The 6,053-nt window shown below is 36.0% G+C and overlaps 1 pseudogene; it reads left to right on the top strand.

Annotated features, from left to right (window-relative positions):
• The first annotated feature begins 4,304 nt into the window (after positions 1-4,304).
• LOC109679721 (dynein axonemal assembly factor 10 pseudogene) lies at positions 4,305-5,586 on the top strand (annotated as a pseudogene).
• The last annotated feature ends 467 nt before the right edge of the window (positions 5,587-6,053 follow it).

The raw sequence follows: 6,053 nt of genomic DNA, 5'->3' as shown, positions 1-6,053 counted from the left end.
ACACTTGTGCATTTTTAAACTATAAAGAGAAAAAGTGTTTAATGGAATACCATTTTTGCTTGGAAGAATCCATGATGAACAAAAAAAGTATGGATCGAATATTTGGCAGTTTCTTAAAAATGAAGTTTGTCATATCCAGGAAACAATGTGGGGATCGGGTTTCTGATGATAAAATTGAAGCTTTAAAGATGAAGTTAGATCTTTTGGAAACTTATATTCACCACAGATCTTCTGACAGACTTGTTAAGCCTAATGGCACACATTTATATTTGGAATACCTGGAAAACTCAGTTACCCGTTCTTATTTAATGTAAATACTAACATGTCTGGAGGTGAGTTTCACATTTTGCTCTTTTCTATCTACTCTTCCCAGCTTTTGCCTTTCTTTTTCTATAGCTCCTCTTTTGCCTTCATTTACTCTTGCTCCTCTGTTTTAGGTGAATTTCTTGTATTATCCCACTTCTTTGAGCTATTCAGCTACTCCTTTTGCTTTTCATTTTTCTAACTAAATGTTAGGAAATTAGCCCTTACTTTGTACTACTCAACTTTATTTTCTACACATCATTCCAATATAAGTACATCACAAAACTCCATTTCTACTTAGCCCTTGGCACCTGTGATATTTTGTCATGTATGTTATAGCTATATACTATATTCAAAAGATATTGTATATGAAAACATAATAAAAACATATGTTTCAAACATTAAATTTTCAGTGCATGTAACCCTGTTAAATGTAATATTAAGTAATCTGAGAGACAATTCAAAGTGGAAAATGAAAGAATCAATGTATGCAAAGGAAAAAAATGGAGATGCTGGTGACTATTCTTAAGTTAATGTGTTGAATTTACTTGTTTAAGGGGCTAACGAATGGTGAAAATATCAACAACTTACATAACTGTAACTGATGAATCTGAGAGATGGTTGCAGTGTAAAAAGGTCAGGATTTAAATAAACGTGTTAACACATTTATCTCAAATAGAAGTGATTAGGAAAACTCATTGAATTCACATGATAAAAGCGAGAGCACACAAGGGAGGGGTGAGGATAGGTAAGACACCTAAAAAAATTAGCTAGCATTTGTTGCCCTTAACGCAGAGAAACTAAAGCAGATACCTTAAAAGCAACTGAGGCCAATAGGAAAAGGGGACCAGGAACTAGAGAAAAGGTTAGATCAAGAAGAATTAACCTAGAAGGTAACACACACACACAGGAAATCAATGTGAGTCAATGCCCTGTATAGCTATCCTTATCTCAACCAGCAAAAACCCTTGTTCCTTCCTATTATTGCTTATACTCTCTCTTCAACAAAATTAGAAATAAGGACAAAATAGTTTCTGCTGGGTATTGAGGGGGTGGGGGGGAGAGGGAGGGAGTGGAGTGGGTGGTAAGGTAGGGGGTGGGGGCAGGGGGGAGAAATGACCCTAGCCTTGTATGCACATATGAATAATAAAAGAAAAATAAATAAATAAAAAGTAAAGTGGCTGAAGTCAAAAAAAAAAAGAAATGAAAATCTAAACAAGGATTTACATAAGAGAAGAGATAATGGGAGCTAGAGAAGAGTAAATCTTTTAATCTTTCTTTTTAGTGAGGGATTGATAGACATTACCCCAATTAGGAAAATCATGTAATAGAATTTTAAAACAATACTTAAAGCTTTAAAAATGAATATTAGTAAGACTCAAAAGAGAACTGTTTAGGAAGCAATTACCTCTAATAATGGACCTGAAAATAGGGAAATCTTGGGGAAGAGATTTCAAGGTTTTGTCTTTCTTTATGGTTTAAAGCAATTAGTTTTCCCCAGTATCTGCATTAGTTTTTCTCTGGTACTATAACAAAACCCCACAATCTTGGGGGCTTAAAACAACACAGACTTATGGTCATAATTTTCTATAGTTTAGAAGTCCAGCATAAGACTCATTTAACTAAAATTGACAAGTCTGCACTATGGCGGGTTTCCTTACCTTTTCTTGAAGCTGCCCACATTCCTTGCTTCATAAGCCCCTTTCTCCATCTACAAATCCAATATTGTCACATCTTCCTGATCATTCTTCTGTAGTCCTATTTCTCTACAACCTCCTCTTCTGCCTCATTCTTCCATTTTTAAAGAACTCCAATTTATCAAAGCCACTGGAATAACTCTACATAGTCTATTGTGAAGTTAGCTGATTCCCATCTTAGTTCTCCTTTGCAATGTAATCTAATAATGTGAGCTTCTGTGTAAGAGACAATCATTCTACCTATCACACTGATAATCAATGTGGACTTTAAAATCATGATGTTAAGATAATTGGCATAGATGATAATAAGTTCATACCTAACTATTCTTAGAATAGTCCCAGTATTTCTATAAATTTGGTCTGTATCATGAAAATCACTAGTTATGTGTCATGCTTCCAGATCTAAACCCAGTTTAATGAATAAAGATGTCAGGGATAGGATCTACTTGTCTAGATTTTAATAAATATCTCAATAACTTTAACACACATCAAAAGTTTGAAATCTATTGGCTTAGCACAGTTATGAAGAGTTAATGAAACTGAATTGGCAAAAGATTTAAGAAGGACTGGGGCACAAAATTGAAATAGCAATCCATAAACACAATGCTCAGGGTAAAAGAGCTTAGTAATTTGCCTACTACCAAGATAATATTTCCTGGAAGAATATGAATAACAAATAATAAAGAATAATCTTAAGAGATCCCAAGAGAAGAAACAGACAATGGCTCATAATGGATTATTTTTTAAACATCGAATTAATGAATACTTAACCATGAACTAATCATTGTAAAAGAGCAGATATATATAAAATAGCAAAATCAAACTCTGTTGAGGTAAAACTGCAGATTAGAGAAAGACAATCTGAATATACATAAAAGGAATTGATCCAAATATTTATACAAGGAAAAAATATACAACATTTTTGAGAATGATATGCTATCCCTTAATATTCATAATACACATTTTACATTGTATGTAGAAAACTTTAAACTAAATAAATTGTGTGACATATAAAAATGTATTTTTAAATTTATCAAAGAAAAGAACAAAAGAATATTTTGGGCAGTAGTATTTCTATTTCTCCCCTCGTTGCTTATGCATGAGAAATCTGGCCACAGTAACTATACTTAATGAACAATCATAAATCACCCACCAGCAGACACAAGCCATGAATGCAGAGTACATGGGAAGAATTACAAAATAACCATAAGAATTGCCCTGAAATTTCACGTTGTTTGAAGTGATGGAAAAGTTCATAAAGATACCAAATGAAAAAATGTAATTTTTTTCATTAAAATGGGACCAACTCATTCTGGAAATGTCTTCCCTCATCTATATTTTGAATCTCCAGTGATCCAGTGATCTGATGGGCTTTCTTCATTGTTGGAATAGAATTTATAACAGCCTTGAATTGGAATCTCTGTGACAAGGTCTATTTTTTCCTCCTGGACTATTATCTGCTTAAAGGCAGAGGTTATATCATCTATTTTTATGACTCATGCCCAGCACAGCACCCTACATTTAATAGATGTTGAATAAAGGTGCGTGTGTATGTGTGTGTGTGTGTGTGTGTGTGTGTGTGTGTGTGTGCGCGCGCGCGCAAGAGAGAGATGGAGAACAAAAATTCAGAATGGTTATTCCTTTAAAAGCTCATTTCTAAAGTGAATTTTAAAAAATTTTAAAAGTAGGTTTCATTTCTCTACAGTGTGTCTGCATTATCATTCATTGGTTTGTGCAGTTGTGACTATGTCCACCATGAAATACTGCAAACTAATTCAAGTTATATTTTAAGTTATATAAAGGCACAGGAATAATTGCCTAATGAAATCGGGGTTTACAAAACCATTCAAAATATTAATTCAATTAGATCATTTAAGTTAACAGAATATTTTAAATATGGGATGATATTATTAAAGAAACCATTATATTGCTAATTAGCATTATCAGAAAGAAATCTAATCTTCTAAATTTAATTCCAAACAGGCAAAAAGTATAATTCTCAGGATAAAAAATATTAGTTCATCCTCCTAATAATCTTTGAGACTAATTTTCATAAAATCAATGCATTGCTTGTAATAATATTTCCCGTATATTCTAATATTTATGAATTCAAAACATACTTTGAATAATAACAGAGACTTGTTTATGTTTTGAAAGGTCTAAGAGAAACAGTTGTAAACAGAGAATGCATGGGCAATTGGGCATTTAAGCTTAGATCCAGCTGATGCTTTAATCATTTATTAGGCATCCGTTTTACATTACTGTAAAGTTGTTTTTGGGAAAGCGGGAGGGACAAGCTGTCTTTAATGTTTGGAGTCTGGTTTCCAAGTTAGTGTTTTGTCGGAGTTTGGTGTGACGGTTACTAGAGGTGAAATCGGCTGAGCCATGTCGGCCTTCGAGAAACCTCAGATCATCGCCCATATCCAGAAGAGCCTCAACTACACTGTGTTTGACTGTAAGTGGGTGCCCTGCAGGGCTAAGTTTGTTACTATGGGCAACAGCGTCATTCAGCTGTAAGAGATCCAGCACCGAGACCTGAAGCTGCTTCGGGAGATTGAAAAGTCCAAACCCATTAAGTGTGGAACTTTTGGTGCGACATCTTTATAGCAGAGATACCTAGGAACTGGAGACTTTGATGGAAACCTTCATATATGGAACTTGGAAGCTCCAGAGTTGCCAGTGTATTCTGTAAAGGGCCACAAAGAAATTATAAACACTATTGACGGCATAGGTGGACTTGGAATTGGGGAAGGAGAGCCTGAAATTGTGACTGGCAGCCGAGATGGAACTGTGAAGGTGTGGGACCCACTGCAAAAAGGTGACCCTGTAGCTAATATGGAACCTGTACAAGGAGAAAACAGGAGAGACTGTTGGACTGTGGCATTTGGTAATGCTTACAATCAAGAGGAACGTGTTGTCTGTGCTGGTTATGACAATGGAGATATCAAACTGTTTGATCTCAGAAATATGTCATTGCGGTGGGAGACAAATATAAAAAATGGGGTATGTAGCTTGGAGTTTGACAGAAAAGGCATAAGCATGAGTAAGTTAGTCGCTACCTCTCTGGAAGGGAAATTCCATGTCTTTGATATGAGGACACAGCATCCAACCAAAGGTTTTGCCTCTGTTTCAGAAAAGGCTCATAAATCGACTGTATGGCAGGTCCGACACCTACCACAGAACAGAGAACTCTTTCTGCCAGCTGGAGGTGCTGGAAGCCTTCACCTCTGGAAGAATAAATACCCTATTCAGCGGTCAAAGAAAGATTCCGAGGGAGTAGAGATGGGAGTCGCGGGTTCTGTCAGCCTTCTGCAGAATGTGACATTGTCGAACCAGCCCATTTCAAGTTTGGACTGGAGTCCAGACAAAAGAGGGCTCTGCATCTGTAGTTCATTTGACCAGATGGTGAGAGTGCTGAGTATTACAAAACTCCAGTCAATTTGACGTGAAGAGTTTGGACTTGACAATTTCCGGAGGGACACGCATGAAGCTTAAACGGTGTTCTGGGGTCTTCCAGCCCTTATTGAACAGTTGGATTTGGCTGATGAGTGAAGGCCCAAGACACCAACCTCCCCGCCAGCTTCCAGCCTCTATATTCAGGTAAATTTGGTGACCTGGCTGCACAGCGGCTGCTTCTGTGCTTGGGGGCACCACGTCTCTAGGACCAGTTCTGTTCCTCTCTTCCATTTCTAATACAAAGTCAGGAGCCGGTGCAGTGATATATACCTGTAGTTCCAGCTACTCAGGAGCCTGAAGCCTAAGAATTGCTTGAGCCCAGGAGTTTGAGACCAGTCTAGGCAACATGCTGAGAGGCTGTCTAAAAAAATTGTCTTTGAATTAAATTTTTAAAATTAAAATTAAAACTGAAAAACCAAAGTTGATAGTTGTTGATATTTTAATATATTTTAAATTTGTTCTTTATCTCCAAAGTTACATATTATATCTTTACACTGTGTTGGATTTTAGTGTTTACAGTTTTATGATAGGAATCACTTATTTCTTTTAAAATAGTTTGCCTTGGAAAAACTGTGAATTAACCTTTGTAAATATATC

The sequence above is a fragment of the Castor canadensis genome, chromosome 11 (assembly GCF_047511655.1).
Source record: "Castor canadensis chromosome 11, mCasCan1.hap1v2, whole genome shotgun sequence".
In the NCBI taxonomy this organism is placed as follows: Eukaryota; Metazoa; Chordata; class Mammalia; order Rodentia; family Castoridae; genus Castor; species Castor canadensis.
The sequence above is the reverse complement of the archived record's forward strand: the minus strand, read 5'-3'. Positions and strand labels throughout refer to the sequence as shown.